Genomic DNA, 26,239 nt, shown 5'->3' on the forward strand with positions numbered 1-26,239 from the left:
TATTGTTGATCACTTCAAAGACAAAATTGACACCATTAGAAACAATATCTGCACCTCACACCCCTCAAACCCAGCAATCCTACCCACCCCTTTTATTAACAAAGCTCTATAAGTCTCTGTACTCCTATCCTTGGCTCATCTCACAACCTGCCCACTTGACCCTATTCCTGTACAACTTCTTCTCTCTCTCTCTGCTTCACTAACCCCTACCCTAACTCATCACTTTAACCAATCTCTCACCGCTGGCACATTTCTTGAAACATTCAAGCATGCGTCAATCATACCAATCCTGAAAAAGCCCTCGCTTAACTCCTCCGCCCCTTCTAACTATCGACCGGTCTCCTTACTTCCCTTTTGGTTCAAAATTATTGGAACGACTGGTTTATAATTGGCTAACTCAATTTCTCACAACTAACTCCTTACTTGATCCACTACAATCTGGTTTCCGCCCTAAACACTCTTAATAAAGTAACAAATTACTTATCAGCTAAAGCAAAAGTACACTACTCCTTACTAATTCTTCTTGACCTGTCCGCTGCTTTTGACACTGTCGACCATCCCCTCCTCCTAAAAATACTACATTTATTTGGCATCCGAGACACAGCCCTCTCCTGGTTTGCCTCAGTTTCCTTTAACAACATATCTTGTGATCCTATGCCTCTCTCAGTTGGAGTACCGCAAGGCTCTGTCTTGGGTCCCTTGCTTTTCTCTCTCTATACATCCTGCCTTGGAAAACTTATAGCCTCCTTTGGATTCCAGTACCAATTATATCCTGATGATACTCAAATCTATCTTTCCTCTCCTGATATTTCTTCCTCTTTACTCAGCCAGATTTCCACTTGCTTCTCTGCAATTTCCTCTTGGATATCTTCACACTACCTCCAACTCAATGTGTCCAAAACTCAGCTACTTCTTATTCCCCCCTCTTTGAGACATCCAACACCTGACATTTCTCTGACGGTTGAAGACTATACTATTACACTATATGAGTCACTAGCTCCTACTGAGCATGTGTAAGAATTCACAGAATATACGTTTATGCTTTTGTGATTGGCTGATGGCTGTCACGTGATACAGCTGGAGAGGAAATAGACATAAATTTGTCAGAAAAAGATCTACTGCTCATTTGAAGTTCAGACTAAGTGCTATTGTATTGTCTTTGTATCATGCATTGTTGATTGTGCAAATTTACTGTATTTACTGGTCCTTTAATTTCACATAAAAAAAAAAAAATTCAGCTGGTTATTAAATATATAATATTATTTTCAGTGGCATTCAGTTATTTGTTTATTGTATGCATGAAATGTGTATGGTTAAATTCCTTACACATCTCATCATTATTAGATAAACCCTCAATCTCGCATCTGCTGTCATTAGATGAACATCCCCTGCTTTGTCAGTAACAGAAAAATGCACATATGTTGCAGATGGTTTTCATAAGCAGAAGGTACAATCCATACAGTGTATTTGGATTAAAATATAGTGACGTCTGAATTGTTTCTTAAAACAGCACTGTTTTTTTTTTTTTTATTTAACAGATTTTATCTCCAGTCTCTAAGCATTGTAGAGTATATAGGTAATAACCTATTATGTTCCGTGATTTATTTTTTTATTATTTATTTTTTGGTTTAACACATTTAAAAAAAAAAAAAAAACATGGGGTGTGTCCAATCAGTGGCCATCTCCGGACGCAAAATCTAAGGCTGCTGAGATGAACAACCTAATCCACTGATTATCTTGAAGATCCCACAACATCCAAGCTTACTTTTGTGCTAGATGTGTGCTGTATCGTGCTGATTTGATTGATGCCAGTTATACTGTATTAATGACCCCACATCTTTGACTGCCTTATATCAATCATTTAATTGGCGACTGCAAAGAGAGAGGATCAGCTGCCAGACAAATTGTTTGTTGAGCACATAGCCGAAGAATTACAGAATATGCCAGATAACACTGACCCACCTATTGCAGAAGAATTGATATCAGAAGCAGCTCCTGGGGGGGGAGGGTTGCTATACCTGAGGTCTGCAGACATGGGGAATATGGACCGGTCTCAATCGATATATTATACATCGGAGAGCAATGTTGAGGATGAGCGTTTGAGCTACAAGGGTAGTGCGGCCAGCTCCCTGGAGCATGACGTGAGTCTCATTACACCTTGGGTAGCAGCATTAAATGAGACCCAGGCAGGAACAAAACTGCAATATAAAAGTATCTCAAGATTAGCAGGGTCTAACCCTGATGGATGTCCCACCACAGTCTCTGGTTTCACAGAGCATATGCTGGGATAAAGTGGGGGTGGGTTAAGATTATTTTACTTCCCTTCTGGAGCTTACACAGTCTACTACTCAGCTGGCCTATGTTCCCCCTACTTTTTATTTTACACTTTATTTCACAAGTGGAATTCTAGTTTGTTGTTTATGGAGCAGAGTAATTGAGATCATCCATTAAATCTCACTGGGACAATTCTAACATGCTGTGTACACCTATAAGTAGGGTGACCATATTGCCGCTTTAAAAAGGGACACATATGAAAAATACATATGTCAGGGTTCTTATACAAAACACTTATTTAAACAGCCGTGACATATGTATTTTTCATGTGTCCCTTTTTAAAGCGGCAATATGGTCACCCTACCTATAAGCCCAGGTAGTTGTTCAAACTGTTATGACTTTCACTGTTTACTCTTAATTTCTTATTATGCATGAGTTGGATTCAACTAATGTATAATTTACCCTATCAAAGGAAAGGTCTAGTTCTAGTTCATATAGGTTTATGGCCACACGCATGAATGCTAGTATATGGGCATACGTATCTTGTCTATAGGCTCCATTTATGAAACAGCACATGCTGCTTTGGAGGCCCATCATTTCAGGCTCGCCTGAAACGGAAGTTAAGAAGCAGCGATCGTATTTGGAAATCATCCTGATCCAATATGATCTGGATGATTGACAGCCCCTGCTAGCAGCCGATTGACCGCCAGTGAGCAGGGGACGGCATTGCTCAAGCATTTCACCAGAAATGCTTGTGCAATAATAAATGTGGACAGTGTATGCTGTCTGCATTTAGCGATGTCGAGTGGACATGATCTGCTATAGCGAATTATGTCTGCTCGACATATGATAAATCAACCCCTATATTTGTAGTAATGCTGATAATGATGATATTTTTATGTATATCTGACTAGGAAGAGTGTTACTAATAAAGTCTTACTACATAGGCAACAGTTGATCTCTATCTTATGCTTCTGGTAATACTATCTTCTATTACCAATACTAGCTATCTCTATTTCCTCCATGCTTATTGGGTCTGTGCAATGAGAAGCTCCTCCTATTTTCAATGGATCTATTTGGAGTTGTTTAGTCTTGCTTATATTATCTATAAACATACTACTAAAATTTGTTCAAATTGATAGAGGTTTTGGGATAGAAACATACAGCAAATGGTGGCTTCTGTAGATTGTAGCAACTGATAGCATCATTACGAAACTAACCCACATTTATCATTTCATAAGTATTATTATATAATTTGCTTTGTGTAATATCAAAGTTAACAAACCTTGTTTCATACTTTACTTACATAGCTATTAATAAGTTTTAGATTTATATTACAAGGTGACCTGCTTAATGAGTATACGTATATTCTTCTTTTAAAATGTCAGAAAAAAAGATCCAAAATTGTCCTGTGTAGTTTTAAGGATATTTTTGTGATCACTCCTACAATTTGTATCCTCTGACACGGTTGAAGTTCGCCACTGCTAGTTTTGTAGATTTTGTATATGGATTTTTTTTTTTTTAAATTTACATACACCTATATTACAAGTTTTGCGTTTCGGCTTTTAACACTGAAAAAAATGGCAATTTCAGCATAAAATCAGGAACACACTATTGGGAGTTGTGTTGGTATAGCTATACTTCAAGCATTGTAGCCTGTAACGCAATGTCAATCCCCCACTCAAAAAAATTACGTTTTTGTGTGGTATTTCCATAGCGCCGGTATTACAGGTTGTGCGGTGAGGCTTAAATGCTTGCGTTACAGCCTATACCGACACGATCCATACCGCTATCTGAGAGCAGTAGTTATGGATTTTGTGTAACAAAAATGTTTCACAAAACTCATAACTAAAGTGTTACAAAGTACACTAACAACAAGAAAATAGAGAGACGCACTCACTGAGACAGAACAATAGCTAGAAAAACTTCCGTGCTTGTCTACAAGGCCATTGCCACTCAGGATGCAGTCTCTTTTTGCACACTATGCCTTTTCACAGAGAAAAAATATCCTGTAGCATATCAGTCTGACCCTGCCCAATGACAGTCCAGCACCGAAATACCAGGCAATTCTTCTCTGAACAAGACAAACAACAAACCCCAGACGAACGTTTCTGCCTGTCTTGGACCTCGTCAGTAAGGTGCAGTTGCATATCTCTAGGGCATGTGTGCAAGGAGTCCATATCTGGTTTCCCCCTTTTACTCTTAGGGAGACCTAAGAGCAATTGACATAAAAACAAGGAAATAGAGATGCACTCACTGAGACAGAACAATAGCTAGAAAAACGTCCGTGCTTGTCCACAAGGCCAGTGCCACTCAGGGTGCAGTCTCTTTTTGCACACTATGCCTTTTCACAGAGAAAAAATATGCTGTAGCATATCAGGCTGCGAGAAGTCTTCATCCAGGCAGCGAGGTCTTCATCCAGACGGCGAGGTCTTCATCCAGGCCGGGGGTGTCTTCTATCTTCATCACCGCGGCACGGAGCGCATCTATCCTGGATCCCATCCTGAGCAGAGCGTCCTCTTCATATGATTGCTGCTGTACACTGAATTTCAATGCAAGGTAGCCATTTCAAAATGGCGTCCTTTGCATTCCTATTGGCTGAATTGATTTCCTATTGGCTGAATTGATTCTTTAAATTTAAATCAGCCAATAGAATGAGAGCTTCTGAAATCCTATTGGTTGTTCAAATCAGCCAATAGGATTTCAGTAGCTCTCATCCTATTGGCTGTTTTGAACAGCCAATAGTATTTCAGAAGCTCTCATCCTATTGGGTGATTTGAATTTGAAGAATCAAATCAGCCAATAGGAATGCAAGGGACGCCATTTTGAAATGGCTAACTTGCATTCAACTTCAGTGTACAGCGGCGACCGTATGAAAAGGACGCTCTGCGCAGGATGGAATCAAGGATAGCGCCGCACCGGGATAAAGATAGAAGACACCCCCGGGATGGATGAAGACCTCGCCGCCTAGATGAAGACCTCGCCGCCTGGATGAAGACCTCGTCGTCTGGATGAAGAACTCGCCGCCTGGATGAAGACTTCTCGCCGCCTTGATTTCCGGACATCAGAAACCGTAAGTAGATCTTCTGGGGTTAGTGTTAGGTTTTTTTTTTGGTTTTTTTAGATTAGGGTTTGGGCTTTTTTAAAAGAGCTGAATGCCCTTTTAAGGGCAATGCAAAAGAGCCAAATGCCCTTTTAAGGGCAATGCCCATACAAATGAGTTAGGTTTTTTCTTTTGGGGGGTTGGTTGGGTGGTGGGTTTTACTGTTGGGGGACTTTGTATTTTTTTTACAGGTAAAAGTGCTGATTTCTTTAGGACAATACCCTACAAAAGGCCTTTTAAGGGCTATTGGTAGTTTAATGTAGGCTAGGAGGTGTTTTTATTTGGGGGGGCTTTTTATTTTTATAGGGCTATTAGATTAGGTGTAATTGTTTTTATTTTTAATAATTTCGTTTACTTTTTGTAATCTTAGTGTTTTCTATTTTCGTAATTTTAGTGTTTATTATTTTTGGTAAACTTAGTTTATTTAAATTTTTCGTAGGATTTTTTTTTTGTTGTACTTTAGATTTTTTTATTTTTTTTTTCATAGTGTTAGGTTTTTTTAAATTGTAATTTATATATTTTAATTGGTAGTATTTTTTATTTTATTAGATTAGTTATGTTAGGTTAATTTTTAGTTTAATGTTAGGTTTATTTTTATTTTACAGGTAAGTTTTTATTTATTTAAATAGAGTTATATTGTAACTTTAGTTTAAAGTTAAGTGGGTTTTAGGTTTAGGGGTTAATAGTTTAACTTTAATTTAGTGTTTTGCAATGTGGGGGGCTGGCGGTTTAGGGGTTAATAGGTGTATTTAGTGGCGGTGATGTGGGAGGCTGGAGGTTTAGGGGTTAAGTACTTTATTTTGTGGCGGCGATGTCGGGGAGCGGCGGAATAGGGGTTAATAACTTTTATTAGTGGTGGCGATGTCGGGATTGGCAGATTAGGGGTTAATAACTTTATTTAGCGTCGGGGACGGCAGATTAGGGGTTAATAAATTTATTTTGGTGTTGTCGATGTCGGGGGCAGCAGATTAGGTGTGTTTAGACTTGAGGTTTATGTTAGGTTTAAACAACTTTTTTTTCCCCATAGACATCAATGGGGTTGCGTTACGGCGATCGCCATCCCGCACTTCAGATGTTAGTTTTTTTTCTAACACTCTCTCCCCATTGATGTCTATGGTGGAAAGCATGCAGGAGCACGTCAAAGTAGCCCTTGGCTTTTGTGCGGTATGGAGCTCATCGCCACCATATTGCACGCACAAGGCGGCTTTTCAGAAACTTGTAATGGCAGCACTATGGAGGGTGAAATAATGCAACTTTTGTTGCGTTCGTTTCGCACACTCTATAGCACAAAACTCGTAATCTAGGTTATTTATTTATGATAACTTAGACCCAAAACATAAGTTTCATAGTAGCCCATGTCACTTAAGCATAAACGTTCCCCTTACTAAAGCCATTCTCTTTATTCGAGTAGTACAAAACTGTTATAAATTTATGAGTCGGTTTTTCTCTTAATTTGACTATAGCCACGAGTGGCCCTGAAACATAATAGATTTCCTCCATCAAAATCTATCACTATGGATAGGTCAAAGAATGGCCTCTAGACTCATAGGGGGACTTTATATTTTAAACAAAGAGAAAGAGAGAGGCGCCTCATGGGACAGTATCGTAACAACCAGATAAGGCAAACAATGAGGCAGCCCGTGATGGGGTATACTCACAAGGATAGCGGCATATGAGGATGCCTAGTAGAGCGCTCTACTAGGCATCCTCATATGCCGCTATCCTTGTGACATAAAAAGGTCAAAATTGAAATGTGTACAGGTAAATTTTAATTTTATACAGAAACGTTTTTGTAATATTCTTCCATTAGCAAAAATGCTTCTAGGAAATGTTACAACTTGTTCAGCAGCATACGCACATATGCTGTGTCTAGAGGATGAGGATTTAAACACCATGCCTGGTCAAGGAGCTGACAGTTGTATGTATTGTCTCAGTGAAAATGTAATTTGTGTCATACAAGCCACTGCTCTCTGAGAAGGTGTGGTGTTTGATTACTGGTGCACATGCACTCACTGCATATGTGTGTATGCTGCTGAAAAACAGCAATAACGTTTACTAGAGGTATTCACTGATCTTAAAGATTAGAATAGTAATAGATGTATTTGTTTTATGTTTCTTCTGTCACACACATTTCCGCTAAACATGTAAGAAACGAGGAATAAATTTGTGTAAGAGATGTCAGGTTTTGAAGATGGTTTTGTGAAGTGCTATCCTTGCCAGCGGAACTTGTTCTATGCTGCACATTAATGATGAATGGAAATAAATTGTGCAACTCGGGGGGGGCGTGTCCAAGCTGTGATCCGAAGTGGTCGCATATCTTTAGTGCTCCGGCTGAGAATCCCAAATCCGCTGATAAAGGATACCTTTTACAGTGAATCTGGTGACCAAACAGCTAATTTCACTGAGACTCAGCCATTAACTGTATTTTTGACGCCGGAGAGCAAGATTGGGCAAATAAGGCCTGGAGCGGCGGCTCGTTACAGGCAGCGCTACCCCCTCGGAGGCCCCGAGGTATTTGGCCGGAACTGGCTGTGCAGACAACAAAACAACAATAACCCTCTATACTATCACTGAGCTGTTGAACAATAAGCATCAAATAAAATAGAAAAGTCGTGGAGAGAAACGAAAAAAACAAAACATGGCTGCCGAGAGAGAATATGGCCCGCTAACTCGTATAGATTGCATTCTGGAAAGACTGGAGACCCGCTTAATGAACCTACTTCAGAGAGCCCCATGGGACTATCTAAAAGACAAGCAGATGGCGTCCCATAGTACGGTGACTGCAGAAGGAACCCCTATTACAGCCTCTCTGGGAGATGGGGCCGCGGCAATGAGCGCTCCCGTGGCATCTCTCCAGCAGAGAACTTCATACAAAGATCTGACATTACTCCCTGCATTAACATCACTCCACGTGGCACGGATTGACGGTTCACCTCCGACTAACTTAAAACAAACAGCCGCCAATGCTGCTCTAGCCCTCAACGCTCACTTACCATCTGAACATTATTCTTCTGGCACAACGGATCAATATGCAGCTATATCCTCAGCAATAAAACCTATCGATCTGACCCATGTGGTTGAGCCGATAGACAAGGCTTCACTGAACAGAAAGCTGCACTGTGAATTCAGAAGGGACCCCTGGACTACCGTAAACACTCCTCTGAGCTTTATGAGCCACAACCTGCCGGTAAATAAGCCATCAGATGGAAGGATAACTGCTTTCCTCCCAGGGGGGAACGTATCTCTCCACCTTAACAAAAGGAACTCTAACAGACAGTTGTCAAGCTGGATCCGCTTGGATCCCTGGATGCGGTATTAGCAATAAGTTAGAAAAGCCATGTTACGTCCTGCTCTGCTGGGTAAACGTTTTTTGACTCAGCCTGTTTCTCTCTACATGTTTGAATATTGTATGTTTTATATAATGTTATAATTAGTGATTGCATACTGTAACCTATACTCTCATTTCAAGTATTACCATGAAAATAATATATAAATGTCAATGATACACTTTTAATAGCAGTATAGAATTGCACTTCCATCAGCCTCCTCTCTCTTAAATGCCCTTATAAACATTGGAGAGTTTCCTGCGGAGGTTAGTGGGGGGCCTCTGGGGAGATATTTAAAATGTTATACTTTGAGTAAAGATCAGGGGCTTCTTAAAACATATAACTTTAGCACGAGGGGAGGTAACAACGTGGGGGTCCTTCTCGTGGCCAACGGCCAAGGTCACGGGTGGGATTCCAATTAAAATTAAATATCGGTGGGTACCAAGAACTGAGTTCTAACTGATGCCTAAAGCAGGGTTTGTAGACATAACACCACACATCACAGGATATTGCTCATATAGCTATAAACCTTGTTTAACATACAAAGGTTTTATCTGGAATGATTGTGTTTATTAAACAAAATGACAAGTTTTAGAGGTTCAACGCTGTGAATTTTATGTTGTGTGCGCACTCAGTTTTGGTTTATGCATCTATAATGTCACTGATTGTTCAATTGGTATTTTCTTTATCAGATGCAAATTTTTCTTTATGTTTTCATTTTAACTTTTGCTCTAAGTTACCCCTGGACTCAAATCATAATAATAAATATGGTCCAAGAGTGACCTATATCTCTAAATTAGGGGGCTAAAAAGCGAGGAATATAAATATTATTGTATAAGCCTGGTATATTATTATTTTTTTTCGTTATGCCTTTACTATGCTATGTTAATGCATTTACTATTTCCTCAATAAAAATAATTAAATAAAAATAAAAAATTGTGCAACTCGTGGATGAGGGGAGATTATAAATATCTATTATTTCTGCAATTTTTGAGTTGCAATGTTGCCTGTATTTTTTTATTTTTCAGCAAGATTTTAGTTCCCAAAATAAGTTTTATTGAATCTAAGCTATTATCTATAAGATTTGGAAAGTTAGGGGCTGTGGATTACTTTAATATCTATACTGGATATGATATACCAGCATTCATTTTCAGACATATGCAAGAAACAACAAATTTGTCCATATTTTTGCTTTTGTCCAAAAGGGATAAACAAACAGTCCTTTAACCTTTTAACCATGCATGATAACATGTGGTCATCATCCACACATGGAGTTAAGTGCAGATGACAGACACACATCATCATCTGTGGAGGAGGGGGTGCACTTTTAAAGCTTATTGTGGCCCCCAGTCACTTACCCCAAATCACTGGTGGTCCAGTGGACTGGAATTGTTGGGAGAATACGGTGGTGCCGGTGACAATAAGAGAATGAAGCAAATTAAATAATAGAAGTAAATTGGAAAGTTGTTTTAAATTGTATTCTCTATCTGAATCATAAAATAAAATGTTTGGGTTTCATGTCCCTTTAAGTCTTAGAAACACCCAAGACCATTTAAAAGGAAATTGACTGCTCTTTTAAATAGTGTGTCAAAGCAAACATACTTAAAGATATAAAATAAAAACTCCTCACATTTCTTCAAACTGTTTGCAGGCTGGGGGTCACTGAGCACTTAAAACAGATCAGTAAAAAGGCCTAGAGATCCACATGACCCCTTGTTTAAAAACCTAGAAACTATTCTTTAAAATAAAGCCCCTATGCAGAATTGTATATCCAGGTGATCACTGTGGTAATAATGATCACCTGACATGCATAAATGTGCATTTATTTGAGTAGAGGTTCATGGGAGCCCCTACGTGCACATCAAAATTATATACATATAACCAAAAGGCCATCTTTATATATAGATAACACTTCTTTTTACAACAGAGTTTGGGAAAAACACACACACACTATTTATAGCCTTTTATGTTTTTAATAAAAATATACATTTTGTTTACAAATTTTGTTGTTGAGCTCTCACGTGTCATGATATATATATATATATATATATATATATATATATATATATATATATATATATATATATATATATATATATATATATATATATATATATATATAATAAGGGTATAGTGTGAATCTGCTGAGGAAAGGTTACAAATCTATTTGAATTCTGCAAATTTTCAAGTTGCAATGTTGCTGGTAGTTTGAAATGGTTTGTTTTCTTTTTCCTTTAATTATTGAGAAGCAAATTTATCTTCAAAGTAAAGAACGCATAATTTGATTATTACACACTGCCTTGTCTAGTAAATGTTCATGGTATTTCTGATAAACTATTTATATCTGATTTTGTTGATTACTTTGAGAAAAAGCAATTAAGCATCTTATGTATAAATCAATATGTGTGCTTTGTTATAATAAGATTCTAATTGCAGATTTACAGTAACTCACAAAAGTGAGTACACCCCTCACATTTTTGTTAATATTTTATTAAATCTTTTTATGTGACAACACTGAAGAAATGACACTTTGCTACAATGTAAAGTAGTGAGTGTACAGCCTGTATAACAGTGTAAATTTGCTGTCCCCTCAAAATAATTAATGTCTAAACCGTTGGCAACAAAAGTGAGTACACCCCTAAGTGGAAATGTCCAAATTGGGCCCAATTAGCCATTTTCCCTCCCCGGGTGTCATGTGACTCGTTAGTGTTACAAGGTCTCAGGTGTGAATGGGGAGCAGATGTGTTAAATTTGGTGTTATCGCTCTCACACTCTCTCTTACTGGTCACTGGAAGTTCAAAATGGCACCTCATGGCAAATAACTCTCTGAGGATCTGAAAAAAGAATTGTTGCTCTACATAAAGATGGCCTAGGCTATAAGAAGATTGCCAAGACCCAAACTGAGCTGCAGCACGGTGGGCAAGACCATACAGCGGGTTTCACAGGACAGGTTCCACTCAGAACAGGCCTTGCCATGGTCGACCAAAGAAGTTGAGTGCACGTGCTCAGCGTCATATCCAGAGATTGTCTTTGGGAAATAGACGTATGAGTGCTGCCAGCATTGCTGCAGAGGTTGAAGGGGTGTGGGGTCAGCCTGTTAGTGCTCAGACCATACACTGCATCAAATTGGTCTGCATGACTGTCGTCCCAGAAGGAAGCCTCTTCTAAAGATGATGCACAAGAAAGCCTGCAAACAGTTTGCTGAAGACAAACAGACTAGGAACATGGATTACTGGAACCATTTCCTGTGGTCTAATGAGACCAAGATAAACTTATTTGGTTCAGATGGTGTCAATGGTGTGTTGCGGCAACCAGGTGAGGAGTACAAAGAAAAGTGTGTCTTGCCTACAGTCAAGCATGGTGGTGGGAGTGTCATGGTCTGGGCCTGCATGAGTGTTGCCAGCACTGGGGAGCTACAGTTCAATGAGGGAACCATGAATGCCAACAGGTACTGTGACATACTTAAGCAGAGCATGATCCCCTCTGTTCGGAGACTGGGCCGCAGGACAGTATTGCAACATGATAACGACCCCAAACACACCTCCAAGACCACCACTTCTTTGCCGAAGAAGCAGAGGGTAAAGTTGATGGACTGGACAAACATGTCTCCAGACCTAAACCCTATTGAGCATCTGTGGGGCATCATCAAACGGAAGGTGGGGGAGCGCAAGGTCTCTAACATCCACCAGCTCTGTGATGTCATGAAGGAGTGGAAGAGGACTCCAGTGGCAACCTGTGAAGCTCTGGTGATTTCCATGCCCAAGAGGGTTAAGGCAGTGCTGGAAAATAATGGTGGCCACACAAAATATTGACACTTTGGGCACAATTTGAACATTTCCACTTAGGGGTGTACTCACTTTTGTTGCCAACGGTTTAGACATTAATGGCTGTGTGTTGAGTTATTTTGAGGGGACAGCAAATTTACACTGTTATACAGGCTGTACCAGTGATGTGCAGTCACTAGAGGCAGGTGAGGCAGTGCTTCACCTCTCATATGGGCAAAAATATAAAAAAAAATTATTGGCTTTAAAAAAAAAAAAATTAATTTTTTTTCCCAGCATTTTTTTTCTCACAGCTATATGTTGTGCAATGAAGAGGCACAAGCAGGTCTGCCCACCATTACACAGCATGCTGCGCCACCTACTGGATGCAAGTGGTTAAGATCATTGCATGGCCCATTAACTGCTTATTTGAGGCAGTCCTATTTGGGCTGAACCAATCCAGTGAGAGGCATTAGTAAGTGGAACATAGGGTTGGGGCTGGATGTTAAATCATATAAAACAAAACAAAAATGGAAAAAAACTTTCATATATTTTGTTGCTGTCCTGTGAACCTGCTAGCTTTGCTAAAGTGAAAAAGAGAGTTCTGTTCTTCCCCTCTAAGTGCAGTGGAATGTGCCACTGTCACTTCCTGAATCCTTACAGAGCAGGAAGAGAGAGGAACAGAGAGCAGTGTTTCAGCCATATCTTGTTAAAGTAAGATTTTACTGAAAGGGATTCTGTTAGTGAAAATGATAATTTAATGAATGTGGTTTAGTGTTTTTTACTCTTTTACAGCAGGGTCATTTTTGTATTTTGTTTACTCAAACTTTACACCCACTAACTTAGCAGCTTGCCTCTGTACTTCACACTAAATTATAGACTCATTTTCTGAACTCTCTGTAGCTCTGCTGTTTTATTACTTTAAAATGCAGTGCCCCCCCCCCTTGTGTGTGTGTGTGTGTCTCTATATATCTAGCCATCTCTCTCCTTATGTGTTGTTCTCCCCCATGGTCTCTTTCTCTCTCTGTCTCTCTTCCTCCCCCTCTGACTCTCATCCCTTATGTAATGAAAGAATCTATAAGCATAATTTGCAGCATTAAAGTAAAAAGTATGTTTTAAACATATTTTAATGGGCATGGATTTCTAGATCTCATAATCAGAGCAAGCATTGTGTTATCTGGCAAGAGTTTCTGTTACAATCCTTTTAGACTAAAATCAGATGTTTACTAAGTTGACCAGTTTTCCAAGACACCATTTAAAGGGACATGAAACCCATATGAAACCCATATGCAAATTTAAATAACTTTCCAATTTACATCTAATATCTAATTTTCTTCATTCTTTTGATGTCCTTTGTTGAAAATCATATCTAAATATGCTCAGTAGCTGCTGATTGGTGGCTGCACATAGATACCTCATGTGATTGTTGAAGAAATAGCAATGCACATGGGTGAGCCAAAGGATATCTAAAGAATGAAGGCATATCCTGCCACTGCCTCACCAGCCTCTGACGTCACTGCACGTCACTGGGCTGTACACTCACTACTTTACATTGTAGCAAAGTGTCATTTCTTCAGAGTTGTCACATGAAAAGATATAATAAAATATTTACAAAAATGTGAGGGGTGTACTCACTTTTGTGAGATACTGCATATGTTAAAGGGATACTAAACCCAAATTTTAAGCAACTTTCTTATTTACTCCTATTATCATTTTTTATTCATTCTCTTGCTATCTGTATTTGAAAAAGCAGAAATCTAAGCTTAAGAGCTGGCCCATTTTTTAAAAAACATTTTTTATTACACAATATCGGTAAGTGTACAGTTATATGAAAGAAAAATATAAGCATTTCAAAAACCATTGTACACCGTTTAGTCTATATCAGAAGAGACAGAGTCTCTTCCCTTTTTGTCAGGGCACGACATACCAGAGGAGCTGCCTGTAAACTATCTTGTGGACAGTGCTACATATCCGTGATTTATTACCCTGACCAATTTTGGTTGTCTGGAAACTATTGTGTGGACATTGTTACATACCTGCAATTTGTTATACTGACCTAATTTGGTGGCCTGTTAATTATTGTGTGGACTCTGCTACATATTTGTAAATTGAATTTTTTATTTTTTTCTATTATTCATTGTTTATTTTTACATTCGTTATTACTGTGTGGACATCGCTACATATCCGTAAAAATTTTTTTTATTTTTGTTTTCATTTTAATTGTTGTATTCTTAGGTATTTATCTAATTTTTTGATTTATATATCTGATATCTCACAACATTTATTTTCTTTTTATTATTTTTACTTATAATTTTTATTCTGTGTGGCGCCTCTGACTAGATATCTGTCTGCATCTCGTTGCTGGCAGTTTATCTGTTTGTTTAGTCTATATGTGCTTTAAGACTTTCTTCATAAGAGCCGGCCCATTTTTGGTTCAGAACCCTGGATAGCGCTAGCTGATTGGTGGCTATATTTAGCCACCAATAAGCAAGCACAACCCAGGTGCTGAACCTAAAATGGGCCATCCCTAAGCTTTCATTCCTGCTTTTCAAATAAAGATGCCAAGAGAACGAAGACAAATTGGTAATGGGAGTAAATATTTGGGTATTAGTATCCCTTTTTTCGTATAAAAATGCAAGAATATATCAAACAATAAAACACAATATAGGATAAATTAGAGCTTTATGGGACATTGATCTTACCCCACACACACTATATTAGTATGTGTAATCTGGTAGCCATAATGTATTGTAAGTAGTGTGTATGTAATCTTCATTTACATACATAAAGCTCTAATTTATCCTATATTGTGTTTTATTGTTTGATATATTCTTGCATTTTTATGCGAAAATTGTATGATGATTACTGTAAATTGTATGTTATTATTAAGGTTTTGTATTTTTTTGGGATGATGTTTTAGACTATGTTGTATAGATTTATGTGTCTGTTTTGGCTGCCATGCCAACAAATTTTATGCTAATTATCTATATGCAGGATATCACCTGTTTGGTTCTAAGCACGCTGCTGTTACTATGACAACTACCTAATTGCTTACACACACAGGTGTGAACCTTAATTGGCAGTCCTATCAGACCCCTCTCTGTATTTGTGATCTTTGTTATATAGCAAGTGTTTTTATTTTTGTATTATAGCCTGATGAAACAGCCCATATGAGGCTGAGAAACGCGTCGCTTTGTTATTAAAGTATTTTATTCTTTTACTCATACACTTGCTGTTGTGGTGTATATTTATCTACCACTTTTCATCAATATCACACCTTTTATCTGCTGTTTACTGGGATCCACTGATTGCCTATAGGTCTACTGGGCGACTCCTAGGTCCCAGACTGTTGTTATTGCACCTGGAGGTGCTTTCCAGTCTGTAAGTATAAGCTTATAGTCACACATCCTGATTGTTTCAACAATATTGGGCCATGGTCGTTTGCCTTTCTTGTCCCCTCAGGCATTTGAACCCCATTTGGATATCTGTGAAGGGTTACCAGTGAGCTGGACCACTGTTAAGTTGCAGTCTGCCTCACTAGCACCATTGGGTGCTAAATGTTTGTGAGTATACATTTCTACTCGTATTCACAAATATCCATTTGTTCTGGCGATATTAGGCCATGCTGGTGCCTCTGTGCTTTTTTCCTTTTTTCAGAATCTGATCACCAGGATGACCGTCCTTTGACAGAGTGCTGCCTCAATCTCTGACCAATTTGGAATATTGGTTTTTATGGACTTTTAACATTGTCATAATCTTCTGATTTCTCTACCTGGTTTTTGCTAGTGACATATACCAATATATGTTTATTATATTGCACAATCTATGGCATAACTGTTTGCTGTCACTTCACAATTGGTTTGTCTCACTTTAATATTGTACATATATACATATTAGGAAGCGCCCCCTAAGAGTGTGGGGTGCGCATTTATTTGCACACTTCACTCCAATATTTTAATTACACACTTGCAAACACACAAGATACCAGCAGTGGTGGTCTCAACCGACGCAGAGAAAGCTTTCGACCACGTCGGTTGGGCTTTTTTACGTCAGACACTACAAAGATTCGGGATAGACAACTCCTTTATATCAAAGATCTTCTCTCTCTACACGGCCCCAGTGGCGCGAGTGAGAGTGAACAGTATTCTCTCAGAGACATTTAATATATCCAATGGGACCAGGCAGGGGTGTCCATTATCCCCTTTGTTATTCGCCTGTGTGGTGGAGACCTTGGCATCAAAAATAAGAGCTAACACAAATATCTCAGGTATTCGAATAAAAGACAAAGAGCATAAGACGTTGCTGTATGCAGACGATATTTTATTTTTTCTGACTAACCCTCTAGTCTCAGTCCCCCAATTGCTTCAGGAGTTAGACTACTTCCAATTAGTCTCCAATTTTTTAGTCAATAAGAATAAGTCGGAAATGTTAATATTACAAAGCAATGATAACCTTACAACACGCATTCGGGAGACATGCTCTTTCAAGGCTCAAAGGTCTAGCCTCAAGTACCTAGGAATCACATTGGCCTCTTCCGTTCATGAAATGTTTTCTCTCAACTATAAATCCCTACAGAAGTCAATTGTTATGGACATGTCCTCATGGAGATCCCAACACATTACCTGGTAAGGTAGAATAAACACGATAAAAATGAACATTATGCCTCGACTTTTATATTTATTTCAGTCCTTGCCCATACCCCTCCCCTCAAGTTACCTGACGAACCTACAGAACACTATTTTTGACTACATATGGGATAGATGCAGGGCCAGAATTAATAAGAGACTCATGCACTTACATGTTAAGGATGGAGGATTGGGTGTTCCCAACCTCAAAAAATACAGGCAGGCAGTATTCATGCAAAGAGTAGTAGACTGGTTCACGAACTACGATAACAAAGCTTGGGTAAATTTGGAACATGACGTCTCAGAGCAGAGACACCTGGGGACTCTGTGCTGGCAGAGACGGGTCTTGTTGCCGATTAGTATATCTCAAAATGCAATAATTCTAGAAACATTTAAGACATGGGATAGAATCATTACGGAGTACCCGCATGTCTCCTCAAGGTTCTCTCCCCTGACCCCCCTCACTAATAACTTGGATTTTGCTCTGGGAACTAATATTCTGAGAGTTCCCCAATCCATGAATAACCTGAGAACTGTGTTGATGTTACATTTGGGGAATGAACAGAGATTGAAGTCCTCCAGAGAATTATCAGATGACGGGTTTTCTATTTTTGAGAACTGGTTTCTGTTAAGACAGTGTCACTCCTATATTTTTAAACACAAAGATAGGAGGAACTTCCTACGCCCCTTAACCCCATTTGAGACTTTGTGCAACTCACCTACACTGAATAGGAGAACTCTCTCACTTACTTACTCTATCCTGCAACAGACTGCGATTACAGCACACTACATAGACAGTTGGGAGAGGGAACTGAACATTGAACTATTACACACAGATAGGTCATGTATGTTTGCCTCAATTACTAAGACTTCAGCTTCCAGTAAGATAGTAGAACTAAATAAGATTATTCAGAGGTGGTACTTCACACCCTCTAGGGTTCATAAAATATTCCCTTCCAATAATGAAAGTTGTTGGAGATGCTGGGATCTGCCTGGGGACATGGCACATATATGGTGGACATGTTCTCCCCTACAAAAAATGTGGGAGAAGATAGCAAATGAAACGTCAATTATGTTAGAAACGGAGGTACTAGTGGATCTGACAATTTGGCTATTTAATATCACATATGGCAAATTTAAGGGCTATAAAAAGAGTTTGCTATACATAGCAAGTAACAGCTTCAAATTGTTGGTGGCGAGAGGCTGGAAGAATAGGGAAGTCCCTACACTAGCACAATGGCACCATAAGTTGAAATATTTATTGGATCTAGAGGAATATGCCTTCTTAAAAAGTAATAGACTAGATACTTACACTCAGATGAGGGTTGCCTGGGAGACTTACATCAATAATGTAACTAGGCATCAGTCCACAGACTTAGTGACTTAGTAGAATTCAGAATACAAGGCGTCTTAAGGTAAAGATTAAGTGACAGAGATGATCTGTAGGGGAACACAGCTGAATTATTCCAACAGAGTGCACTATATACATAAATTGATATATTAATATATTATAGTTTTTGTATTATTATTTGATGTTTAAGATATAAAATGTAACAGCTTTTTATCACATATGTGCTTGGAATTTTACTATGTAACGGCTTATTCCTTTGTTACTGTCATTTTCAAGCTGTAATTGGATTTTTGTTTCAATAAATCTGTTTTTGGGAAAAAAAACAAAAAAAAACAACAACTAATAAATACAGCTGAATTTGTTTACTTTAAATGGTTAAAGTACTTACTTTAGCGCACTGGAAAGCCGTGCTAAACTGCTCCTCTTCTTCACAGAGCCCCAGCCGTGCTAATAGGAGAAGGTCCTTTAGTGCAGGCCTTGGTCGCCGTTGCGCTAAGCCCCCTCTTAGCATGGCCGCGGCTCTGTGAAGAAGAGAAGCAAGTTAGCATGGCTCTCCAGCTTGCTAAAGGTAAGTATAAAGCTACAGGCACTGTTTCATATCCCTTCTACTGTTGTAAAGTTTTTGCTGCAATTATTATGAATCTTTCAAAATCTCTGAAGAACAAGAGAATATGCTGGAACATCAATATACAGCTGTGCAACAATTGATCTTTTCACGCCAACTACTGCTTAGAATTTAAGCTGTCTATAGAGTCTAATCATTCTAGGTCTGCTTATCTCTTTATAGTACCCATCATATAGCACTGTGGAATCTGTTAACCAAATAAAGATATTTTATTAGGGCAGTGATCAAATAGTCTGCTCAAAACTACCATTTTTAAATTAACTTACCGTTAGGGACCAGGGCTATTTTTACATTTCTGTAGTGTTTGTGTTTAGCTGTAATTTTTATCTTACTCATTTACTGTACACACACATATATACAGTTTTTCTTGCCATTAAATGGACTTTCTAAAGATACCATAGCTCAATAGGAGCTTCTGAGGAATGACTTGAGTGAGGGAACTGACAGGAAAGGGCGTCTGCCTTCTTGTTCTTGGTCCCAGGAAGATAAGAGACCACAAAGTTAAAATGGGAAAAGAACAAGGCCCACCTGGCCTGTCGAGGATTGAGTCGATGAGCAGTCTCTAGGTAAGTCAGATTCTTGTGGTCGGTGAGAATCTGAATAGGATTGGCAGTGCCCTCTAACCAGTGACGCCATTCAGTCAAGGCCATCTTAATGGCTAAGAGTTCACGATTACCCACAGAAAAAAAGGCTACAGGGTGTGACCTGGAAGTCAAAGGGTCCCTTTGGGTAAGAACTGCTCCAGCCCCTATCTCGGAGGCATCTACCTCTAAAGTGAACTGTAGGTCAGGATCAGGATGGCGGAGCACAGGAGCTGAACAAAAAGCCTTTTTCAGACAAGAGAAGGCATTTATGGCCTCAGGAGGCCAAAGTTTACAGTCTTTGTTCCATTTTGTCAATTCAGTGAGAGGAGCTACTGTTTGAGAAAAGTTCTTTATAAACTTACAGTAATAATTGGAGAATCCCAAAAACCTCTGCAATTCCTTTAAAGAGGTAGGTTGAGGCCATTCTAGTACTGTGGTGAGTTTAGCAGGATCCATGGCAAAACCCTCCTTCGAGATGACATATCCAAGGAATTGGATCTGAACGTTATCAAACTCACACTTTTATAGCTTGGCTACCAAAGAATTGTCTTTGAGCAGAAAAAACACCTGTCTCACGTGCCTATGATGCTCCTCTAAAGTGGAAGAGAAAACAAGGATATCATCCAGATAAACGATGACAGTGTGGTTTGAGGAGGTCACGGAAGACTTCGATGACAAATGCCTGAAAGACTGCAGGGGCATTACACAGCCCAAAGGGCATTACAAGGTATTCGTAATGCCCAGATCTTGTGTTAAAGGCGGTCTTCCATTCGTGGCCTGGAAAGATGCGAATCCGATTGTATGCCAGTCCAATTTGGTGGAAAAGCGAGCATTCTGGAGCGAGTCATACAGTTCAGTGATCAATGGTATGGGATAGCAATTCTTGATGGTTATGTTGTTCAAGGCCCTGTAATTAATGCAGGGTCTGAGCCCACCATCTTTCTTACTGACAAAAAAAAAGCCAGCCCTAGCAGGAGAGGAGGAAGGGTGAATTAAACCTTTAGCTAGGTTCTCTTGGATGTACTCCTCCATGGATTTGGTTACAGCCTTGGAGAGTGGATAAGAAATCCCTTTAGGAAGTGGGGCTCCAGGAAAGAGGTCGATCTTGCAGTCATAAGGACGGTGGGATGGCAGCACGTCGGCTGCTTTTTTCTCAAACACATCTGCAAAGTCCATGTATACTGAAGGAAGGTTTGAAGGAGTCTGTATACTGGCTATGGGAATACGGGGCAGAGGAATGACTTTAGCAAGGCAGGAGTGGAAACAGGAGGTACCCCAGGAGGCCAGTTGTCCCTCAGCCCAGTCGAACTGTGGATTGTATACCCAAAGCCAAGGAAGACCAAGGATGACAGGCTGTGCTGGGGAATGAATGACCTCAAAGTGCAGCTGTTCAGTGTGGAGGACTCCCACAGTTAGGGTCAGGGGTGCTGACTCAAAATCGATCACACCCAAACCAAAAGGGGTGCCATCCAGGGTAGTTATTTTGAGACAATGTCTTTTCTGCAGAAGAGGCAAACCAGCTTGAATCATAAAACGGTGATCCAGGAAGTTTCCAGCTGCCCCTGAATCAATGAAGGCTTGAGTGAGGACAGTATTCTGAAGGAAGGTTAGGGTAACAGGTACCAGGATCCGAGAGGAGTGAGGGGATTTAGTTGAGACCATGCTTAGAGGTACCCCAGTGTTATCCCCTAAGCATTGGCTTTTCCCTGCCGAATGTCACAGTCCTTTAGTTGGTGGGTGTTAGATCCACAATAAAAACATAGTCTCAGTCTCCTTCTTCTCTGCCTTTTGGACTCTGAAGGTTTGAAGGAGGAGAGACCATGGCTTCCTCTACTGAGGTAACTGGAGCTGCTGAAGGGATAGCAGATGCTGCTGAAACTGGGCGAATAGGAGGACGGGAGGGAAGGACCCTCCTTGTTCTGTCTCTCTTGGCTTGCCTTTCCTGAAAGCGAGAGTCCAGATTGATACAAAGCGCTATAAAGTCATCCAAAGAAGAAGGAATATCACGATAAGTGAGTTAATCTTTGATGCGTTCATGGAGACCCCTCCTAAAGGCTGCCTTGAGAGCACTGCCATCCCAAGTGGTTTCAAGTGCCAAGGTGCAGAACTCGATGGCAAATTGTGGCGGAGATCCAGGAGAGAATATTCTGCAGCAGAGGTACAACCAAAAGTCCCAAACACAGAAGAATAAAGCAGAAATTAACTCATCATCATCATGCAGGAATGTAGCGTTCTGTTCCAAAAGGGGAGAGACCCAGACTAGGGCCTTGTCCTTTAGCAAGGAAATGATAAAGGTGACCCTTGACTGATGAGACTGAAAGGTGTGAGGATCATTGCAGAAGTGCAGCCTGCATTGGTTTAGAAAACCCCTGCAGTCAGTAGTACCTTCATACTTGTCAGGCAAGGGTATCCGGGGTATACTTTCAGAAGCAGAGGAAGAAGTCACAGTACTAGAAGTAGAGGCTGGTGGTGTAGCAACAGGAGCGGCATCCCTCGCTGCAACTAGTTAGGAGAGTTGAGCGGTAATAGCCTCTAGCTTGGAATCCATATTCTGCAACTGTGTGGTATGGGTTCCCAACATCTGTCCCTGAAGATAAACAGCTTGTGCCACCTCATCTGGCTGCATGGCCCAAGTATAATATAACGCTTGTGGGATACTCCTATATCAGACCAAACTCGGCCAGTAGTCTTGTTATCCCGGCGTCGAGCCAGAATGATAGGGAATATCCCAAAGCAGAGAAAGTTAGTGAGATGAGGAAGGCGGCACTCACCACAGGCAGGACAGTCTCCAGCGGCAACAGCAGAGCAGTCCAAGGATGAACCACTAGAATGGTCAGGCAGGCCGGAGCGTGCGGCAATGACGTCAGCGCCACACGCACCCGGAGCCGACACTGCCACTGGCAACGAGCAGGAAAGGAGACACCGTGTCCCTAGCAATGGCTAGAGCAGCGCAGCGTGACAGAGCATGCAATTTTAAGCAACTTTCTAATTTACTCCTATTATCACTTTTTCTTGGTTCTCTTGGTATTTTTATTTGAAAAGCAGGAATGAAAGCTTTGGAGCTGGCCCATTTTAGGTTCAGCACCTGGGTACCGCTTGCTGACTGGTGGCTAATGTAGCCGCCAATCAGCAAGCGCTACCCAGGTGCTGAACCAAAACTGGCTCTGCACCTAAGCTTTTATTCCTGCTTTTCAAATAAAAATAACAAGAGAACGAAGAAAAAGTGATAATAGGAGTAAATTAGAAAGCTGCTTAAAATTGAATGCTCTATCTGAATCATTAAAGAAAAAAAAGTGTGGTTTAGTATCGCTTTATAGAAAACGGAGCACAAACCTTTTCACCCATATTATGACAAGTATATTTATTAGATTGAAATAACCAGTCTAGAAGAAATCTAAGAAGTTTTACATAGTTATATAACTTTAAATTGGGTAAAGATAATACTCCCCTGTTATTAGAAAGAAACAACTTTTCTAGTTTAATCCTGGCTCTTCTACCTTGCCAAAGAAAATATCTCAAGGCTTGTGAGAATCTTCTCATATCCTGATTTTAAATTTATACGGGAAGCATCCAAACAATATACAAGATGTTTGGTAAAATAAACATTTTACAAATTGCAACTCTTTGAGACAGCGAGAGGGGGAGTTTCATCCAGTTCTTCAATTTGATGGCGCTATCCTGTAAGATAGAGATAATATTTTCTTTATACCAGTTACTGCAAATGGCTAACAGATATATACCCAGGTATTTTAACAAGTCTGTTTCTATAAATGGATATAACTGATCTTGCTTAAAAGGACAGTATACTGTAAGATTGTTTTTCCCTTAATGTGTTTCCTATTACTTTTTTTACCAACTGCAGAGTATAAAATGTACGAAAATTTTCTTGTTAAGGTTTATTTGTGTATATTAAATAGCTGATTTTGTGTTTTGAAGTCACAACCTAATAAAATGGGTTGAGCTTCTAGGTATATTCAGATCTCATTACTTTATCACATTGTGTACATATACCTGTTTCTTTATCTTATCTCTGTCTGTAAACCAATCACCAATACTTGTAGAGAACAATGGAAATTTAAAATGTCATTACCTTATCTCTTCTATAACCCACTGGGAGTGTAATTTATACTGCTGATTGTGTTTACACAGCTTATTTATAGCTTGGACCTAAGGCCAGAAGCTTTCAGAAAATGTGGGGATACCACAGGCTAAATCAACTATTTCAAATGCCAATATAAGAGTAAAGGAAATACTTGTAAACGATTTAACACATTTCAGCAGGTAAAGTGGATCATTGGGAACAAATTAAAGGGGAGAACATTTTTGAGTAAACTGTCCCTTTAACTTTCTTTAACCAAATAATTTCGGACTTTGAATAGTTAATTTTATACCCTGAGACCTTACTATAATCTTCCAACTATTTGATAATTTCAGTAAGCAATCTTTTATTTTAATGTGTGCTACTTCACCATTCAAAATAAAATATTGTGTTATTGAAACCATTTTCAGTTTTGGTTGGTTCCAACACAATTTACATGCCATTACTGGCTATTCCATGGTACGACATATTATATTTCTATTTTTGGGTAAACAACTTCAGTTGAAGAAACATCCTACGCGTTCTTAAACAAGCATAGCACATTTGTTGATAATTGATGGTGTCACTACACAATGGCCTCTAGTTATTAAGGTCTGGCGGACCTGATCCGACACTGCGGATCAGGTCCGCCAGACCTCGCTGAATACGGCGAGCAATATGCTCGCCGTATTCAGCATTGCAAGAGTTGCTGGTGCAACTCTGCCCCCTGCAGACTCGCGGCCAATAGCGGCCAATAGGCTACCAGCAGGGGGGTGTCAATCAACCCGATCGTACTCGATCGGGTTGATTTCCGGCGATGTCTGTCCGCCTGCTCAGAGCAGTCGGACAGGTTATGGAGCAGCGGTCTTTGGAGCAACGGAGCTTGATACATATGCCCCAAAGTCTGTCAAAACGTATCTTTATTCTTTGCATTTGCTATAATAACTATTTGTTTTTTATTCTGTACCTGAAAGCATACAACACAGTTGATCACAATGTACTTGAAGTGCACTTTCATAACATCTCTAGATATTTTCTTATTATATATAACGTATTAGCATCTCCGGAGCTTAAAACCTCATTTTTTCACATATAACAAACTAAAACAATACAACAGAACTTGATTTGAATCAAAACAGAAAAGAAAAAAATCCCAGCATGGTGAGGCATATTAAATTAAAGGGACAGTCAAGTCAAAATTAAACTTTCATGATTCAGATTGATTGAAGTAATCTTATTTTCCAATGTACTTTTATCATTAAATTTGCTTTGTCCTCTTGTTCTCTTGGTATTCCTTGTTGAAAGCTAAACATAGCTAGGCTAATTTCTAAGCCTTTGAAGGCCGCCTCTTATCTCAGTGCATTTTTACAGTTTTTCACAGACTGCTAGTTCATGTGTGCCTTATAGATAACATTGTGCTCACTCCCATGGAGTTACATATAGGTATGTGCATTCCTTTTTCGGAAGAATTAAATAAAATATAATTATTTTATGATGCAGGTAAGCTTTAGCCAATTAATGAAAACCAGGAAGAAGCAGTGAATAAATTGACAGGTTCTATCAGCCTCTCAGTGGAAGCTTGTGACGTTTTCTGGCCATTCATCATTCTCAGGGGGAGGGATTGAATTCAAAGAGGGAATCTTAAAGGAACATAATACTCATATGCTAAATCACTTGAAACTGATGCAGTACAACTGTTAAAAGCTGACAGGAAAATATCACCTGAACAGCTCTATGTAAAAAAGGAAGATATTTTACCTCACAATTTCCTAAGCTCACCAGAGTAAGTTCTTTGTAAAAAGTTATACTCTACTGCTGCCCAGCTGCAGGTAAAAACAAGTAAGAAATGAACAGCAGCCATTAGCATTAGCAGTGCTGAGGTCATGAACTGTTAATAATAAATTCTTTAAAACTGCTCTCTGCATTCCCCATTAATATTCTAGATTCTGGCCTTTAAAGTCAGCAAAAATGCACAGTAGCACACTACATAGCATACACTTACACATGCAGATACACACACACTACATAGCATACACTTACACATGCAGATACACACACACACACACACTACATAGCATACACTTACACATGCAAATACACACACTACATAGCATACACTTATACATGCAGATACACACACACACACATTACATAGCATACACTTATACATGCAGATACACACACACTACATAGCATACACTTATACATGCAGATACACACACACACTACATAGCATACACTTATACATGCAGATACACACACACTACATAGCATACACTTATACATGCAGATACACACACACTACATAGCATACACTTATACATGCAGATACACACACACTACATAGCATACACTTATACATGCAGATACACACACACTACATAGCATACACTTACACATGCAGATACACACACACTACATAGCATACACTTATAAATGCAGATACACACACACTACATAGCATACACTTATACATGCAGATACACACACACTACATAGTATACACTTATAC

The sequence above is a fragment of the Bombina bombina genome, chromosome 1, assembly GCF_027579735.1.
Source record: "Bombina bombina isolate aBomBom1 chromosome 1, aBomBom1.pri, whole genome shotgun sequence".
Taxonomy (NCBI): Eukaryota; Metazoa; Chordata; class Amphibia; order Anura; family Bombinatoridae; genus Bombina; species Bombina bombina.